Consider the following 19,875-nt stretch of genomic DNA (forward strand, 5'->3'; position numbering starts at 1 on the left):
CCTTTAAGAATTTTATTTTGCAAGGAGGAAATAGAATATTGCCTTTTTATACATTTGTTTTATTCTCATTTTACAAGTCAGTGTATATACAATATTGATTAAGGTTTAAAAATCTATTTACCCTCCCAATAGAATAAATTGAGTTGTATTTAAAGTCTTTCATTGTATGAGAGGTTAACGATGAAGAATAGTCGACATAAACTACCACTGCAGCTTTCCTCAACTCAGATGTTTCGTACACAATATGTAGAAAATGGAATCTTTGAAAAGTCTCCATGTAAGTTTAAACACAGTAAATATGAAAATGATGAATGATAAATTCTATAAGCATATGATTTTTTTCAACTAATAATTATGTCTGTAGTCATCAGCAAATCATAAGACTTTGAATTTGTCTGCTCTCTTTTGGTCATCAGTAAGACTTAGTTGTAATGCATTTGATCACTTTTCATTGCAGTAGGAAAAGAATACTGTGCAGTTACACCTGCAGTTATAAAAATGGTTAGAAGCTTCATGTAACAAAAAGTCCCCTAAGAATATACTTTTAAAAGCTTCAAGGAATGTTAAAGATTTTCAAATAAGCTATAAATGGACATCTGTAGTCCATGCTGTACTTCAATAAAATGAGAATGGTTGTCATGTCAAATCTCCACAGGCTGTCTTTGCCTGTGTTTTCCCGGTTAAGAAATTCCACTCAAGCAGAATGAAACCTAACCTTTAATATTACATTCTGTAGAACAAGCCCCAGTGACACGTAAGAGGATCTTATCACTGGATCTCAATGGATTTGGTTTAAAACAGCTTCTTTTCTGCAAGACAGATAGCAGATTGGGAGTACTTTTCAAGAAAAAGAACCCATTTCCTCTTCATAGTACAACCTGAAAAATAAAAAGTTGTTCAAAATAATCACAAAGGAACAAATAAATTTATACTTCATGTAACGCTCAAAAATCTATACTGATCTGTGAACAATTTTAAAGAAGTCCTATTCTTTGGGTTATAACTGGCAAGTCATAAAACTCACAAAAATAAAAATGCAAATGAAATTAAAAAACATATATTCCTTTCTAAAATTCAATGAATCAAAATAAAGTATTATAACATAAAACTAATATTGACTCCAAACATAATGAAGTATATTTAAATAATTAATACTGTTAGATTGGTGCAGAAGTAATTGTGGTCTTTGGCAACCTAATACAATTTATATCTATTTGTTATTTCTTTTCTACTTTATTTCCCCTGGAATTTAAAGTTGAAGTTGATAAATCCCAAGGGAAAATATAATTTATTCTTTTATAAGAAAGTAGAAGAGTGATGTTTCATCTAGTTTGAGAGTTTAATTGCAAACTTACTATATGCAGAATTAATAGCTTACCCACAACTAAATAGGAGTATAAATTATTTTGCTTTTATTAACATTGATTAAAATATCTCTTTATAACTTAGGTTTTGGTATCCTGAGATACTAAAAATTATTTTTGATACAACTATAACTATTTATTTTTTGAGGAAGATCATCTCTCCATAAGGGAATAACATGGGGATTTCATAATTATACTTCTTTTGACTCTGTAGAGTTTAAAAATAAGGAATTCACATTTTCCATCTAATTTTCTTTGGTTCTTGAATGTGTTATAAATATTAATAGCATGAATGCATTTTAAAACTTAAAAAATTATTTAACAAATATTTATATAGTACTTAATACATGTGTACCAAGTACACAGAATATTAAGTACCTTGAAAATATTAGCTCATTTCAACATGCACTTTATAAAGGAGATGTTACTATAATCCCCATGTTGCATTAAGGAAACAGAAGAATGAGGGAAAAATAACCTGCCCTAGATCACAAAGTCGCGGTGCTGGTCCACAAATCCAGGCACCAGGACACAGTATGTGTTGTTATCTGCCATTTCAGCTGCTGCTTCTGTGTGGTCTTAGGCAGCAGTTTGTTTGTTAAAATTAAATTTTATTGAGGAGTACATTTTAGGTGAATATGATAGAATTAAGGCATTCTTATAAATATTCGTTCAGTTGACATTGTATTTTTATGAAAGTATCATGCCTGAAACCAAAACCATCAGAAACCACAGGGGAAAACCCAAAGTTTTCACAGAACTTCAAATCCAAGTTTATAGCATGAGGCACTAGAAGTCTCATAAGTATAGAAAGAGAAATATTTTCCACACAAATAGTATAGGACTCAGTTCTCCTGAGTTGCAAATTTGAAATTTGTGGCCTTGTATAACACAAATTTTGAAGTAAAACTTGACATCAAGTGTAAGCTATCCTGTAATAGAAAATCCTAGGGAAAACAGATGTACCTTTATAATGTTCCTTTTAAAGACTGGCAAGGACTAAATGGTCGTGTGAGGCAAAAGCATTTTTTGTCATACTGACAAAATCTGATAAAAGTTTGAATTAAATGCTTTTATTTTGGAAGGGGGCATTTTGTATTATTTAACTTTTAAAAACTCTAAAGAGAAACGAACAGCCAAAATCATATATCGGGAAGAACACAGAAAAATGTTATTGAACTCCAGTGTTCATTGGGCAGTTAAATGAGTGCAGAGGGTGGGATGAGGACTGCGATGAGGAGTCTACATAGCAGAGCCACTTCTTTTCAGTATCTCCATCACACTGGTTCTTACAGTCAGTTTCCAAATTCGATAATTTTCCTTTTTAGAATGAGAAGTCTTCCAGGTCATAGCCCCAGATTACAGGATCACTGCCTTTGATAGCACTTTAAGCTGCGAGAAGGGTAAAAAGTGGGTCATAGGTGGGCATGACATGTCAGGATTCAAGAACAAATTCCATTGTGTAAGAAAATGTTCTTTGGACCACCATTACTTTTTATTTTATTTTCTTATTGTATTCAGACTATTTCTAGTTTTTGGCACTAATGCATTTTTAAACAGAGGTAGTATATTAAAGAGTTTGGAAGGTACAGCTGAGATTAAAAGTCATAAATATTTACAAGTGCCAATCAGGATGGTTTTATTATCTTTCCAAGCAACTTTAAGACGTCTGATACCAGGCTTAGGATTAAGCTAAGAACATTAGATAATTAAAACTATTGATGACAACACAGTTGCAATAGTTGACCAGCTATTGACAAGAAAATAAGAGCAGGCTGATGGATTTGAAAAACAGGAAGCAGTCAGGGAACTTGTTGCAAAGGAATGGAAGAACAAGTTTGCTAAGTGATATTGACACAGAGGATATTCCCGTTAGAAATTAAGCTCAGAAAATAACTTTGCAAATGCATTAAACCATAAATACATTAAATTCTTATAGAATTTTATTCAGAGTCTAATCTCATATTTATTCTCATGTTATGGTCAGGAGTAACGGGTTTCAAGTATTTAAATAATTTACAAAATATCAATAATAAAATATCAGCAAGGATGAAACACTAGGGCTGCTTGCATCTAGAATTGTAAGTCTTAATTCTGTTAATATCATCTTCTGAATTAATATGCTTCTGGTTGACAGGAGGTGGCCATTTAGAGGACTACTCTAGTGAAGCACAAAAATGAAGTTAGAATACCTGTGTTGAACATGAGTGGTGCCCAGTAGGACCATACAGGGATGACAAAAAGGAAAATGGTGAATTAGATGCCCAGACCTAGAGACTGTAAAGAGTGCTGATAAAGAAGTTTATAAGGAATGACAAAAAGAGGTCGGAATAAAAACACAGCAAGAACTTCAGAGGTTTATTTACCAAAACAATGGTTTTAAAAGTTAAATAGTAAATAAGACTAAATACTAATATTTCATTTTACTTAATGTGTTTATATTACAATGGCTTGTAATGTTTTATACTACTTACTGCTATTGCCATATTAACTACCACAAACTTGGCAGTTAAACACACACAAAAACCACACACCAACACCTTTATAATCTTAGAATTTTGATAGGTAAGAAATTTGGACTCAACTTAGCTGGGTTTTCTGTTTGCTTTTCCCACAAAACTGCATTCAAAGTGTTGGTCAAGGCGGAGGTGTCATCTGAAAGGTACACAGGGGAAGAATCCATTTCTAAAATAAGATGAATGGTAGCAGAATTCAGCTCTTTGCTGGTTGCCAGATTGAGGAATTTGTTTTTGCGGGCTGTAACCTGACAGCTGCTCTGAGTTATTTACCTAGTGTTCCTCTCCATAGAGCCCCTTACACAATGACAGCTTGTTTTATCTAAGACAGCAAGGGAGAGAGTTTGCTAGTGAGGTATAGGGGTCAGAATCCTGTATAATCCATTCCTGGCAATAATATCAGATAATCTTTGCCATATTATATCAGTTAGAGGTAAGTCACAGATCCAGCCCGCACTCAAGGGGAGTGGATTGAACAAATATGTGAATACCAAGAGGTGAAGTGTGTTGAAGAACACCTACCACACATTTCTAATAATAATCTTCTATATTGAATCACTTATTATTTTACCACAGTGGGATGAATAAATAAGGGTAGAGAAATACTCTATAGAAACATAAAGGCAAGTCACAAAATACAATTTCTTGGCTCCTAAACAGTGATTGTTGCTTTCCCTTTAATCTCACACATTTGTAGAAAGGAAGGTTATTCTCCCAGGGAAATCATATTTCTTGCTAACTTGACTTTTGGTTTGCCTTGTAATTTATTTTCTGCTTTATAATTGATAAACTGTTTTATTCCCTCTCTTTACTGTAAGAAATTTTAGTCCCAGATCAAAAACCTACCTGTTACTTGGGAAATTACTTTTGACTCACAGTTCACATTGCTGATCTCACTGATAATTACAAGTCGAGCTATGAGGATAACTCTCAAAAAGAAATTATCCAGCAAGTGTTCATTATGTCAAAATGCCTCAGATAAAAAACATATTTTGTGTTGTATTGGGATGACCTCCAAACGGCAAGGGGTATGAGTTCCAGTAGTACAATGTTTAATGTTCTGTGGGTTAAAAGAAGTAAAGGTTTTAATACTTGCCTACATTTAAAATCTCACATTGTTAACAGAAAGTTTACTATAGGATGCTTCGCTGTGAAGCTAATGAAGGTTAAGCTTCAGGGCCCCTCACTTGGACAGGCCTTTTTGAATGCTTTGATGCTCTCTACTCCAGGGACTTAGGGGCAGTGAAGGGGGCAAAAACCAGAGCTTCAGAGCACTGCCCCACAGTAGGCGTCACTATATCATCCTAGTGGAGATCTTCACATCTAACCAGTCCTTAATTAACATTTGCCCTACAGGTCCTCAAGGTACAACATTGGGATCAAGCAACTTTAATCCCAAGGAGAAGAATAAAAACAAGAGTGACCACTGGGCCAAGGTGCCATGTGAAGTGACCTGTGAGGATCAACCCAGTGAAGGTAAGAATGGAATTGGCATGGAGAATAAAGCAGGAGGGCATGGCCCATAGCCTTTCTAAGAGTCACTGGAAACCATGTCTAGTTAATCAAATGTATGGAAGCCTTCAAGAGTTTTTCTTAGGGCAAGAATCATTGCCTAAATACGCAACTAGACAGCAATTTTTGAATGTGTCATTACCAGGAAAGAGTTGTGGAGCTAAAAGAAACTTTTCTAAACTATGAACTGCCTTTTTTTTTTTTTTTTTACTTGATTATGCTAGATTGAATTAACTTTCTAGTGTCCCCACAGAAAATACTCTAAAATTGCCACATACGGAAAACAAAGGCTGTGAAGCCAAAACATGTGGAGATGTCAGGCAGCTAACTCGTAGTATCAGTGTATCAGTGCATTATTTTTGAATGTTGCAATGTTTGTGATATTGTCAGTTTGCTTTCGCTTTTTAATTTGTTGGGATTTATTTCCTCAAACAAATGTTTACTTTCATGCCTTTCTTCTTATAGATTTGTAGTAATTTTTTTCTCAAAGAGAACTTACAACACAGTGTAAGCGATCTGTCCTGAACACTACAAAGTCCTTCATCACTGCCTGTCTCTTTCTGCATTGTATACATATCTATGTATTTGAACCAATTATTCCTAGTAGAAATCATTTTAAAGTTTTACTGATTTTTCTCCTCCAATACAAGTATCCTTCTACCTGTAGTTTCTGAAGGAATTTGCCTGCATGCTGCATCTTTCTTATTGGAGCAGCCTAGATTAGGTTTATTAATTCACAGAGATTTTCAGGATAATGCCTAGTCATGAGGCTCGTTTTTTAAACCCGCAAACGAGGAAGGAAAAATTGGCTGTCATCCTAGTTCAGGAAAAATTAAGAGGTTTTTATTCTTTCCTACCAGGGATTTAGAGAAAGTCTCCATAATCCTATTGGCATGAATTGCAAATGTAATCACCAATATGAAAAAGGTTAAAAAGCTCTGAAGTGTTGGGCTTTGCTGCTTTGGCAAACAAAGGCCTCATTGTTCACAGAGCAGAACTCAGCTTCTGGGCTTCTGTAAAACGGTGGTGAGCAGAGAAGCATTCTTAAACCCTGGGTCAGCAAAGCATCAGCCAATAAAATAAAGAATATGATAGATATTGCCTTCAAAGAAGAGAAAAGAGTAAAATCTCCCTTCACATTGACACTTCATGTCTTACCTCACCTGAACCCAGCAGTCACTTCCAGCCAGGTTCACAGAGGTTTAATTGATGTCTGGGGTGTATATAGAACATAAGGTCTCCTTTAGTAAAAGATGTTGTTTATTACACTCAAGAGAAACACCTTCATAATTTATTAGGAACTTCTGGGAATGGAAGCCATTAAGTTAGTCACAAAAGAAGACTCATGCAGTCAAATGAGTTTGTTTTTACTATGCTTTTTTCTCCTTCCAAAACTCAAGACTGAAATTTCTAGAGTGCCTGAAAATATAAATATCCAACAGATAAAAGTGTGCATATAGGATTAGGTTTAAAAAATGAGCAAAACAAAACAAATACTGCTGTCTTCACTTTAATTCTGATTTCACTCTGACTTGAAAGGGATGGGAGACAATTCAGAAACAAAGTCCAGTTTCTCGAGTCCAGGGAATTACTGGGATTAAGCCTTGGCTATAATGAGTCTTTGAGTAAATGCTGCATTTCTGTGTTCTAAATAAACTGCTTATAAGGCCCACTCGAATTTTTCTAAAGTGTGGAGGATATTTTAAATGTTTGTTCTTAGCACAAATCTCAGAAGACAAGTGTGCTTATCTTTCTTAGATTTAACATTTTACTTTCATATTTTACTTTTAGTTGAATTGTTGATAGTTTTCTCATAGAAGAGCAAAAGGAAGAAAACTTTTAGAAAGTTAAGGTTTAGACAGTGGCTAGTACAAGGTCCATTAAATGTGTATTTTAACTACACATTGAAAGTTCATGTGACTGTTGCCCACGTTTCGAGGATGATGCAGTAAATAAAGGCTAGACTCAGGCAGTGACACACGGAGCTCAACAACACACTGGGGACTTGCATGCTGGGAGTTACAGTTTAGGAATGGGCAAGTCACTTAGCTGCTCAATGACTGCTACCACAGCTGTAAAATGAGGTTAACACTGCTAAGAACTGGGAGGTAAATGTTAAATGTGATTGTAAAGTTCCTTGAAAACGTGCAGAAAATGTGTAAATGCTGAAAGGCACAGATGATACATCGATGAATGCATGTAATTTGTGAGAAGAAGAGAGAGAAGATACTTTACCCAAAACAGATGATTGAAACTGATTGAGCTTACATAGGTGGACTTTAGCCATTAAAAAGAATTTGAAGTGTGAAAAGAATGAGGAGTTGAGAAGGAGAGACAGCAAGAAGAGAAAGAGAGAGTTGGGCAGTGGTTGGGGATTAAGGGACTACCAAACATGTTGAATATGCTAGTAAGAGTCAAATCGATTTATCCTTTTTTTCCCTTTCTTGTTATGCTTATGTTTATTGTCCATGATAAAAGCTTTAGGTTTTCTCACCTCCAAAACAGTTTCTTCTAGAAAGACTACAGTTATTCATTTACCCCTCTGTGAGAATCCATTTTTCAAATCTCTTAAGTAATTCTAATTTCAAAATGAGATCTGTTGTTTTGTCATTATGCTTAGTTTTAGAAAAAGTGAATATTAAGTTTAGTGTAAGAAGAAAAAATATGAACATGAGGGTTTGTTTTTACTTTCATGTAAAAAATAAGAAACCAAGTGAAATGCTAACTTGTAAGGGATAGGTGGGAACTAGAGGGAAATGAGAATATGAGCAAGGCCTTTTTGAGTATTTTTAAAATATAATTTGGTCTTTTGAAAGATCATTTATTATGTTTAACCCAAATAGAAACAAACTGTTTGCCATATTGATAAAATAATCATCCAGTAGTAAGACTCAAGTAACTTTGAACACAGTATTCTTTTTTCATATGAGAGAGAAGTACTACAAATAAATCTTCAAGACTATTTTTTTTTGGTTTTAATAAAATGGGTGTCAAAATATTGGGGATATTGTTAGATATATTGATGCTGATAGTTACCAGAGTTTCAACTTAGAGAAAGACAGACATGTAATGAAGAAAGTGAAGAACACTGTGATACTGTTATTGATGTGGAAGTATCAATATGAAATCGTTACATGTCTACAACTATGTATCATCATCTATTATCCATCCATGTATGCATGTATATATGCATGTATCTGTTTCTTAGTATTCTCCAATGAAAGGGACCAGAAGCAATGACAGCCTGTTAGAAATGAGTGTACCTAATATGCAGATACTTTTTCTCAATAGCAATTTCCAATGAAAGGAGCCAGGCTACCTTGAGCAATGGCTAATCCAAAATCTGAGTCCTGGAAAGTAAAATATGAGTGTTGTTTTACAAAACAAAGAAATGCTCAAATACTATGAAGCTAGTTTACAAGGATACCAGAACTGGCTTACAGGGCTTACTATGGCCAAACAAGCATTAAAAACAAACAAACAAACAAACACTGCATGAAAGTATTTAAACGCCATTGAATTACACATACATAAGTATATGTGTGTGTGTGGGGGGTGTCCAAAGTTTAGGAGAATGAAAGGTTTTAAGAACAGTTATGTAGAAGGCCCCCAATCCTCTGTCTCTTCCCTCTTTTCTCTTTCATCTTTCTCCTTCTCTTCTTCTTGATCTTTGAATTCTGTGCCTCTGGTCATTTTTCAGAATACATCGGCAGCAGTATCTCTTAAAATATGAGTAACATCATCACCCTTTTCAGAATTATTATAACGAAGATGTGGGAAAGGTATACTACTTAAACTAAAAGAATGAATCTTTAATAGTTAACTACATAAAACTATGTTTTTTTTGTTTTTACCTGCACCTTTTGAATGATACTAATATAGTAAGACTTTAGTCTGCACAGCTGATTTATAAGACTCTCTTCTGTTAACCAAGTTTTAAGTATAGCCCATGTCCTACCATTTTTTGAAAAAAATTTTTTTAACATCCAGTTTCTTCTTAGACCAGATGAAGGTTAATTCTGTGGAATAAACATGTGACTGTAGATTTTCTGTAGTTTGTTAGATTGTTTTTACATATATTTTCTTTTTTCTTTTTTCTTTTCTTTCTTTTTTTTTTTTTTGAGACGGAGTTTCTCTCTTGTCACCCAGGCTGGAGTGCAATGGAACGATCTCGGCTCACCGCAACCTCCGCCTCCTGGGTTCAGGCAATTCTCCTGCCTCAGCCTCCTGAGTAGCTGGGATTACAGGCACGCGCCACCACGCCCAGCTAGTTTTTTGTATTTTTAGTAGAGACGGGGTTTCACCATGTTGACCAGGATGGTCTCGATTTCTCGACCTCGTGATCCACCCGCCTCGGCCTCCCAAAGTGCTGGGATTACAGGCTTGAGCCACTGCGCCCGGCTATATATTTTCTTAAAGCCTTGCTTTTGAGAATCTAACTTACCTGTGTTTTGAATAAACCTGATTTTTTTGAAATACATGTTACATCATGGCTAACAGTCTTTTTATTTTTTTTTTTAATTTTTTAATTTTTTTTAATTGCATTTTAGGTTTTGGGGTACATGTGAAGAACATGCAAGATTATTGCATAGGTACACACATGGCAGTGTGGTTTTCTGCCTTCTGTCCCCTCGCCTGTATCTGTCATTTCTCCCCATGCTATCTCTTCTCACCTCCCCACCCCCGCGTCCCTCCCCCATTTCCCACCAACGGACCCCAGTGTGTAGTGCTCCCCTCCCTGTGTCCATGTGTTCTCATTGATCAACACCCACCTATGAGTGAGAACATGCGGTGTTCGATTTTCTGTTCTTGTGTCAGTTTGCTGAGAATGATGGTTTCCAGGTTCATCCATGTTCCTACGAAGGACGTGAACTCATGGTATTTGATGGCTGCGTAATATTCCATGGTGTATATGTACCACATTTTCCCTATCCAGTCTATCATCATTGGGCATTTGGGTTGGTTCCAGGTCTTTGCTATTATGAACAGTGATGCAATGAACATTCTTGTGCATGTGTCCTTATAGTAGAAAGATTTATAATCTTTTGGATATATACCCAGTAATGAGATTGCTGGGTCAAATGGGATTTCTATTTTTAGGTCATTGAGGAATCGCCACACTGTATTCCACAATGGTTGAATTAATTTACATTCCCACCAACAGTGTAACAGTGTTCCTATTTCTCCACATTCTCTCCAGCTTCTGTTGTTTCCAGATTTTTTAATGATCGTCATTCTAACTGTTGTGAGATGGTATCTCAATGTGGTTTTGATTTGCATTTCTCCAATGACCAATGATGATGAACATTTTTTCATATGTTTGTTGGCCTCCTGTATGTCTTCTTTTGTAAAGTATCTGTTCATATCCTTCGCCCATTTTTGAATGGGCTTGTTTGTTTTTTTCTTGTAGATCTGTTTTAGTTCTTTGTAAATTCTGGATATCAGCCTCTTGTCAGATGAGTAGACTGCAAAAATTTTTTCCCATTCTGTTGGTTGCCAATTCACTCTACTGACTGTTTCTTTTGCCGTGCAGAAGCTCTGGAGTTTGATTAGGTCCCATTTGTCTATTTTGGCTTTTGTTGCCATTGCTTTTGGCATTTTGGTCATGAAGTCCTTGCCTACACCTATGTCCTGAATGGTTTTGCCGAGATTTTCTTCTAAGGTTTTTATGGTGTTAGGTCTGATGTTTAAGTCTTTAATCCATCTGGAGTTAATTTTGGTGTAAGGTGTCAGGAAGGGGTCCTGTTTCTGCTTTCTGCACATGGCTAGCTAGTTTTCCCAACACCATTTATTAAACAGGGAATCCTTTCCCCATTGCTTGTTTTTGTCAGGTTTGTCGAAGATCGGATAGTTGTGGGTATGTTGTATTTCCTCTGAGGTCTCTGTTCTGTTCCATTGGTCTATATCTCTGTTTTGGTACCAGTACCATGCTGTTTTGATTACTGTAGCCTTGTAGTATAGTTTGAAGTCCGGTAGTGTGATGCCTCCTGCTTTGTTCTTTCTGCTTGGAATTGACTTGGCTATGTGGGCTCTCTTTTAGTTCCATATGAAGTTTAAGGTGTTTTTTTTTCCAGTTCTGTGAAGAAGGTCATTGGTTGCTTGATGGGAATAGCATTGAATTTGTAAATTACTTTGGGCAGTATGGCCATTTTCACGATGTTGATTCTTCCTAACCATGAACATGGAATGTTTCTCCATCTGTTTGTGTCCTCTCTTATTTCGTTGAGCAGTGGCTTGTAGTTCTCCTTGAAGAGGTCCTTTACATTCCTTGTTAGCTGTATCCCTAGGTATTTTATTCTCTTTGTAGCAATTGTGAATGGCAGTTCGTTCTTGATTTGGCTCTCTTGAAGTCTATTACTGGTGTATAGGAATGCTTGTGATTTTTGCACGTTGATTTTGTATCCTGAGACTTTGCTGAAGTTGTTTATCAGTTTCAGGAGGTTTTGGGCTGATATGGTGGGGTCTTCCAGATATACAATTATGTCATCTGCAAATAGAGACAATTTGATTTCCTCCTTTGAATATCCTTTATTTCTTTTTCTAGCCTGATTGCTCTGGCTAGAACTTCCAGTACTATATTGAATAGGAGTGGTGAGAGAGGGCATCCTTGTCTAGTGCCAGATTTCAAAGGGAATGCTTCCAGTTTTTACCCATTCAGTATGATATTGGCTGTTAGTTTGTCATAAATAGCTTTTATTGTTTTGAGATATGTTCCGTCAATACCTAGTTTATTGAGGGTTTTTAGCATAAAGGGCTGTTGAATTTTGTCAAAGGCCTTCTCTGCATCAATTGAGATAATCATGTGGTTTTTGTCTTTGGTTCTGTTTATGTGGTGAATTACGTTTATGGACTTGCGTATGTTGAACCAGCCTTGCATTCCCAGGATGAATCCTACTTGATCATGGTGGATGAGCTTCTTGATATGCTGTTGCAATCGGTTTGCCAGTATTTTATTGAAGATTTTTGCATCTATGTTCATCATGGATATTGGCCTGAAATTTTCTTTTCTTGTTGAGTCTCTGCCAGGTTTTGGTATCAGGATGATGTTTGTCTCATAAAATGATTTGGGAAGAATTCCCTCTTTTTGGATTGTCTGGAATAGTTTCAGAAGGAATGGTATCAGCTCCTCTTTGTATGTCTGGTAGAATTCAGCTGTGAACCCATCTGGACCTGGGCTTTTTTTGGGTGGTAGGCTCTTTATTGCTGCCTCGACTTCAGACCTTGTTATTGGTCTATTCAGGGTTTCGGCTTCTTCCGGGTTTAGGCTTGGGAGGATGCAGGTGTCCAGGAATTTATCCTTTTCTTCCAGGTTTACTAGTTTATGTGCATAGAGTTGTTTGTAATAATCTCTGATGATGGTTTGGATTTCTGTGGAATCTGTGGTGATAGCCCCTTTATCGTTTTTTATTGCATCAATTTGGTTATTCTCTCTTTTCTTTTTTATTAATCTGGCTAGTGGTCTATTTTGTTGATCTTTTTGAAAAACCAGCTCCTGGATTTATTGATTTTTTGAAGAGTTTTTTGTGTCTCTATTTCCTTCAGTTCTGCTCTGATCTTAGTTATTTCCTGTCTTCTGCTAGGTTTTGAGTTTTTTTCATCTTGCTCCTCTAGCTCTTTTGATTTTGACGATAGGGTATCAATTTTAGATCTCTGCTTTCTTCTCTTGTGGGCACTCATTGCTATATATTTTCCTCTAGAGACTGCTTTAAATGTGTCCCAGAGATTCTGGTATGTTGTGTCTTCGTTCTCATTGGTTTCGAAGAACATCTTTATTTCTGCCTTCATTTCATTGTTTATCCAGTCAACATTCTAGAGCAAGTTGTTCAGTTTCCATGAAACTGTGCAGTTCTGAGTTAGTTTCTGCATTCTGAGTTCTAACTCGATTGCACTGTGGTCTGAGAGACTGTTATGATTTCCATTCTTTTGCATTTGCTGAGGAGTGATTTATTGCCAATTATGTGGTCAATTTTAGAGTAGGTGTGATGTGGTGCTAAGAACAATATATGTTCTGTGGATTTGGGGTGGAGAGTTCTGTAAATGTCTATTAGGTTTGCTTCTTCCAAGTCTGAATTCAGGTCCTGGATATCCTTGTTGATTTTCTGTCTGGTTGATATGTCTAATATTGACAATGGGGTGTTAAAGTCTCCCACTATTATTATGTGGGAGTATAAGTCTCTTTGTAAGTCATTAAGAACTTGCCTTATGTATCTGGGTGCTCCTGTATTGGGTGCATATATATTTAGGATCATTAGCTCTTCTTGCTGCAGTGATCCTTTTACCATTATGTAATTTCCTTCTTTGTCTCTTTTGATCTTTGTTGCTTTAAAGTCTATTTTATCAGAGATGAGAATTGCAACTCCTGCTTTTTTTTGTTCTCCATTTGCTTGGTAGATCTTCCTCCATCCCTTTATTTTGAGCCTTGTGTATCCTTGCATGTAAGATGGGTTTCCTGGATACAGCACACTGATGGGTTTTGGCTTTTTATCCAATTTGCCAGTCTGTGTCTTTTGATTGGGGCATTTAGTCCACTGACATTTAGGGATAGTATTGTTATGTGTGAAATTTATACTGTCATTTTAATGCTACCTGGTTGTTTCGCTGGTTTGTTGATGCAGATTCTTGATTGTGTTGATGCTCTTTTACCATTTGGTGTGTTTTTGGAGTGGCTGGTATTGGTTGTTCCTTTATATGTGTAGAGCCTATTTCAGGAGTTCTTGTAAAGCAGGTTTGGTGGTGATAAAATCTCTGAGTACTTGCTTGTTCACAAAGGATTTTATTTTTCCTTCACTTATGAAGCTTAGTTTGGCTGGATAGGAGATTCTGGGTTGAAAGTTCTTTTCTTTAAGGTTGTTGAATATTGGCCCCCAATCTCTTCTGGCTTGTAGAGTTTCTGCTGAGAGATCTGCTGTGAGTCTAATGGGCTTCCCTTTGTGGGTAACCCGACCTTTCTCTCTGGCTGCCCTTAGCATTTTCTCTTTCATTTCAACCCTGGTGAATCTGACGATTATGTGCCTTGGGGTTGCTCTTCTTCAGGAATATCTTTGTGGTGTTCTCTGTATTTCCTGTATTTGAATATTGGCCTGCCTTTCTAGGTTGGGGAAGTTTTCCTGGATAATATCCTGAACAGTATTTTGCAGCTTGGATTTATTCTCTTCATCACATTCAGGTACACCTATCAGACGTAGATTAGGTCTTTTCACATAGTCCCACATTTATTGAAGATTTTGTTCATTCCTTTTTGTGCTTTTTTTCTCTGTTCTTGCCTTCTCTTTTTATTTCATTGAGTTGATCTTCGACCTCGGATATCCTTTCTTCTGCTTGGTCAATTCGGCTGTTGAAGCTTGTGCATGCTTCACGAAGTTCTCCTGTTGTGTTTTTCAGCTCCGTCAATTCACTTATATTCCTGTTTATGCCGTCCATTCTTGTTAGCATTTCGTCCAATTTTTTTTTTCAAGATTCCTAGTTTCTTTGTGTTGGGTTAGAACATGTTCTTTTAGTTCACTGTAGTTTCTTACTACCCACCTTCTGAAGTCTGATTCTGTCATTTCATCACCCTCCTTCTCCATCTGGTCTGGTTCCCTTGCTGGTGAGGAATTGTGATCCTTTTTAGGAGGAGAGGTGTTCTGGTTGGGAGTTTTCATCCTTTTTGCGCTGGTTTCTTCCCATTTTTGTGGGTTTATCCACCTGTTGTCTTTGTAGTTACTGTCTTTCAGATTGGGTCTCTGAGTGAGCTTCTAGTTCGTGGATGCTGAAGTTACTACTTTTTTTATTTTATTTTATTTTATTTTTTTCTTTATTTTAAGCTTTCCTTCTAACAATCTGGCCCCTCTGCTGTAGGACTGCTGAGGTCCTCTCCGGGCCCTGCTTGCCTGGGGATCACCTGCAGCAGCTGCAGAACAGTAAGGGTTGCTACCAGTTTCCTCTTCTGCTGTCTTTGTCCCAGAAGGATGCTCGCCAACTGTCAGTCTGTTCTCTCCTTTATGAGGTGAGTCTTTGGATCTATGGGGGTCAGGGAGCTACTTGAGGAGACAGTCTATCTTTTATTGGGGCTTAAGTCCTGAGTTGTGAGCTCTGTTGTTCGTTCAGAGCTGCAGGGCAGGTACGTTTAGGTCTGCTGCAGCTGAACTCATAAAGCACTTTTTGTTCCCAGGTGCTCTGTCCCGGAGAGTTGGGGCTTTATGAGTTTACATTGCACTACTGCCTTTTTTGATTTTTCTTTCAGGTCTGCCCCACCCAGCTAGCAGCACGCAGAGGCTTTGCTGAGCTCTTGTGGGCTCCACCCAGCTGCCCTGCGCTCTTCCCTTCAATCCTGTTTATATGGGTGTAGTTAGAACTGTCTCAGCAATGGTGGCCCTGCCTCTGTTATGGCGGACTCTCTCTGTTGTGGCAGGTTGCCTCGGCAATGGTGGGTTGCCTCAGCGACAGCGGCCTGCCTTCCTAGAGGTGGAGAGTCTCAGTAATGGTGGACGCCCCTCCCCCACCGAGCCAGACCATTCTGGGTTCAGCTGTGCTTGGTGTGAAGGGCTCAACCCAGAGGGTTTTCAATTACTGTTTTGGTTTTTGTTGTTATTGGGGGTGGGGGGGTGGGACCAACCAAGCCTGATCACCTGGCTCCCTGACTCAGAGTCGAGTCTTTTCTTTTTATTTATTTATTTATTTTTTATTTTATTTATTTTTTATTTTTTGAGACGAAGTTTCGCTCTTGTTACCCAGGCTGGAGTGCAATGGTGCGATCTCGGCTCACTGCAACCTCCGCCTCCTGGGTTCAGGCAATTCTCCTGCCTCAGCCTCCTGAGTAGCTGGGATTACAGGCATGAGCCACCATGCCCAGCTAATTTTTTGTATTTTTAGTACAGATGGGGTTTCATTCACCATGTTGACCAGGATGGTCTCGATCTCTCAACCTCGTGATCCACCCGCCTCGGCCTCCCAAAGTGCTGGGATTACAGGCTTGAGCCACCGCGCCCGGCCTCTTTTATTTTTTAAGTTGAAGGACCCTGCATTCCAGTCGCTTGTTGAAAAGGCGCCGGGATCTCCCGTGCTGCGACTCACTGAGTCGGCTCAAACAGCGGCACCAGTTCCTGGCGGATTTTTTGCCTCGGAATCTCCTGGCCTGGCTCACTATTTCAGATGAATGGGCAACTCTGCCAACTCAGGGCTCCGATCGCCAGCTAAGAGGTCTCCAGACCAGTGGCTTTTGTATGGAGAACCGCAGCAATAGGGTGTGGTCAAAGCAGCATGGCTAGTATTCTTAAATTTCCAGGAATTTTCTTTTTACAGTGTTTGGAAGTGGTAAGACCTTTGTCTTAGTATACTCAGAAAGGGATTTGTTGTAGATCTTAGATGAGTAATAGTTAATTTGTGTAGGAATAGTATTTTTTATTGCATTTTAGGTTTTGGGGTACATGTGAAGAACATGCAAGATTGTTGCATAGTTATACACATAAGAGAGTGATTTGCTGCCTTCCTTCCCATCACCTATATCTGGCATTTCTCCTCATGCTATATCTCCCCACCTCCCTGCCCATTGCTGTCCCTTCCCTGTTTCCTTGCTATAGACCCCAGTGTGTGGTGCTCCCCTCCCTGTGTCCACATGTTCTCATTTTTCAACACCCACTTATGAGTGAGAACATGCAGTGTTTGATTTTCTGTTCTTTTGTCAGTTTGCTGAGAATGATGGTTTCCAGGTTCATCCATGTCCCTACAAAGGACACAAACTGTTTTTGATGGCTGCATAGTATTCCATGGTATATATGTGCCATATTTTGCCCGTCCAGTCTATCATCGATGGGCATTTGGGTTGGTTCCAGGTCTTTGCTATTGTAAACTGTGCTGCAATGAACATTTGTGTGCATGTGTCCTTATAGTAGAACGATTTATAATCCTTTGGATATATACCCAGTAATTGGATTGCTGGGTCAAGTGGAATTTCTATTTCTAGGTCCTTGAGGAATAGGAATTGCCACACTGTCTTCCACAATGGTAGTTTTGTTTATTTATTTATTTTTTATTTCTATTTATTTTTACTACAGTTTCTCACAAAAACTACCTAATGAAAGAAAGGGAATGTATTTGGTTTAAATGGTTATCAGTGAACAATGAGGGTGTCTGATCCATGGTCTGTTGTGCTATACTGCAAACACATAGACATGAGGTCATAGGAAAGTTTAGGCACTTACTGTTTGTACTAATATATATCATGTGCAGACGATAATTTTTAGTGATTGCCAAAGCAAATGATATTAGTCCAGTAATTGACCTTATTGCAGGTTCATTTGAAACAAAATCCATCATAATATCACTTAGCTAGTACTAATAGAAAAATTTGCCTTGGATAAATTTTTTTTTTTTTTTGAGACGGAGTTTCGCTCTTGTTACCCAGGCTGGAGTGCAATGGTGCGATCTCGGCTCACCACAACCTCTGCCTCCTGGGTTCAGGCAATTCTCCTGCCTCAGCCTCCTGAGTAGCTGGGATTACAGGCACACACCACCATGCCCAGCTAATTGTTTGTATTTCTAGTAGAGACAGGGTTTCACCATGTTGACCAGGATGGTCTTGGTCTCTTGACCTCATGATCCACCCGCCTCGGCCTCCCACAGTGCTGGGATTGCAGATGTTAGCCACCACGCCCGGCCCGGATAAAATTTTTATGTCAAATTTGACTTCAGTTATTGAAATCCAAAAATACATACTAAACGATAAGGAATATAGATAATATTATTTATGGTTGATAAAATCAAGGTATTTAGCGTATCTCAGATGTAAATACATAAATAACCGTGAGATTTATATATGTGGTGTTTATAGTGTTTAGGAAAGAGAATGGCACAACAACCATTTGGGAAAGGCTACATAAAGAAAAATGCATTCAGGTAAGAATTTAAAGAAAGAATCGATAATGAATAAGTATTCTAGGCAGATTAAATTACATATGCAAAAGAAGGAAGTGGCATATTATCAAGTGTATTCAAAGGACAAGATGGTAAAGAACAAATTCTATCACAGGAGTCTAGTTTGGCATAGCTGGACAAATACATTTTTAAATACTAGATAATAAAATTGTATAAAACAACATTTTGCCGCATGAAACATCATTACTTCTTGGAAATACAGAAGGTATTTTTGAGTGAAGTCTCCCTCAGCAAAATCAAATAAGATATTTCTATATATTTTGTCCTTTTAAAGGTACTGAGAATCCATAGAGTAAAATTTCTATTCCTCCTCAGCTTTGCTTAACCCAACATTGTTTCAGTTATTTGAGCACTGACTTCTTGTTTAGTTTTCTCTGTTCTCACCAAATGCCTTGCACAACTATAGCTATAAGCAGTGAGAAGACATTATTTTTAGAGCAGTGGAGTAACTTGATAAAAACCAGGATTTCAGAACAACCATCTTATGCTTATGTGATGTGGAAAGAATGGGAGGAAAGCTGGAGATGGGGAGATGAGGGTCAGAAACCAGAAGGAAAATTATCCAGCTTACCAGTGTGTTAGACCTACTGTTACGGCAGTGAGAATAGATAGGAACAATAATAAAACAAAATGTGAAGTCTCTGGTAGAGTAATTTTTTTTGAGACCGAGTTTTCATTCTGGTTGCCCAGGATGGAGTGCAATGCTGCAATCTTGGCTTACTGCAACCTCTGTCTCCTGGGTTCAAGCTATTCTCCTGCCTCAGCCTCCCAAGTAGCTGGGATTATAGGCATGCACTAGCATGCCCAGCCAATTTTGTATTTTTAGTAGAGACAAGGTTTCTCCATGTTGGTGAGGCTGTTCTTGAACTCCTAACCTCACGTGATCCTCCTGCCTCGGCCTCCCAAAGTGCTAGGATTACAGATGTAAGCCACCACATCTGGCCTCCAGTAGTAGGTTAAATATACAAGTACAAGCATAAGGCAAAGTTAAAAATAATTTAGTGAAACACAACATCAAAAATTATCACTCAAATATTAATGTAACTTCGTAAAAGTTCTCCAGAATTGGAGTTTTACATCCATTCTGAAACTTTACTTCAATGTTTTAACAACTTGTCAGTGAGAGAATTGTATCTGAATATTAATCTTAATCACTACAGCTATATTTCACCACTTTTCTGGCAGTATTTCAGAATTTTTCTAGTAGTATAGATCGGGGCCCTGCATAGTTCTTGTTAATCTAATTTCTCCCGATTTGCAAAATAGAAGATGATTTAAACACAGACCTTAATTAATTTTAGGGAGGTGGCTTGCCTGTATTTTGCACACGTGGTTTTCAAGTGATTCTAGACTTACTAAATTAGGATCAAAGAAAATATATTGAAAGCTCTATGTATGAGATTTATTTTAAAATACTTTCATGAGGCTTGGAAACCTTTTATTAGGTGTCAGTAAATTACCATGACCCAGAGATGTGTAATTTGTTTTATATTCATATTTTATATTCACACCAAAATATCAAATGGTGTAAGTGGGCTTAGGAGTCATTTGACTGCGCAGGATTGCAGTTC

General features: G+C 37.5%; 1 long non-coding RNA gene across 1 annotated transcript in view; it reads left to right on the top strand.

Moving 5' to 3' along the window:
• LOC141580098 (uncharacterized) overlaps positions 1-19,875 on the top strand; it is a 99,112-nt gene that overhangs the window by 22,937 nt on the left and 56,300 nt on the right. Inside the window, exon 2 of the long non-coding RNA XR_012512135.1 lies at positions 5,237-5,356. This is a non-coding gene — a long non-coding RNA (uncharacterized LOC141580098). The remainder of the gene's footprint in view (positions 1-5,236; positions 5,357-19,875) is intronic.

Source organism: Saimiri boliviensis, chromosome 10 (assembly GCF_048565385.1).
Source record: "Saimiri boliviensis isolate mSaiBol1 chromosome 10, mSaiBol1.pri, whole genome shotgun sequence".
NCBI classification, from domain to species: Eukaryota; Metazoa; Chordata; class Mammalia; order Primates; family Cebidae; genus Saimiri; species Saimiri boliviensis.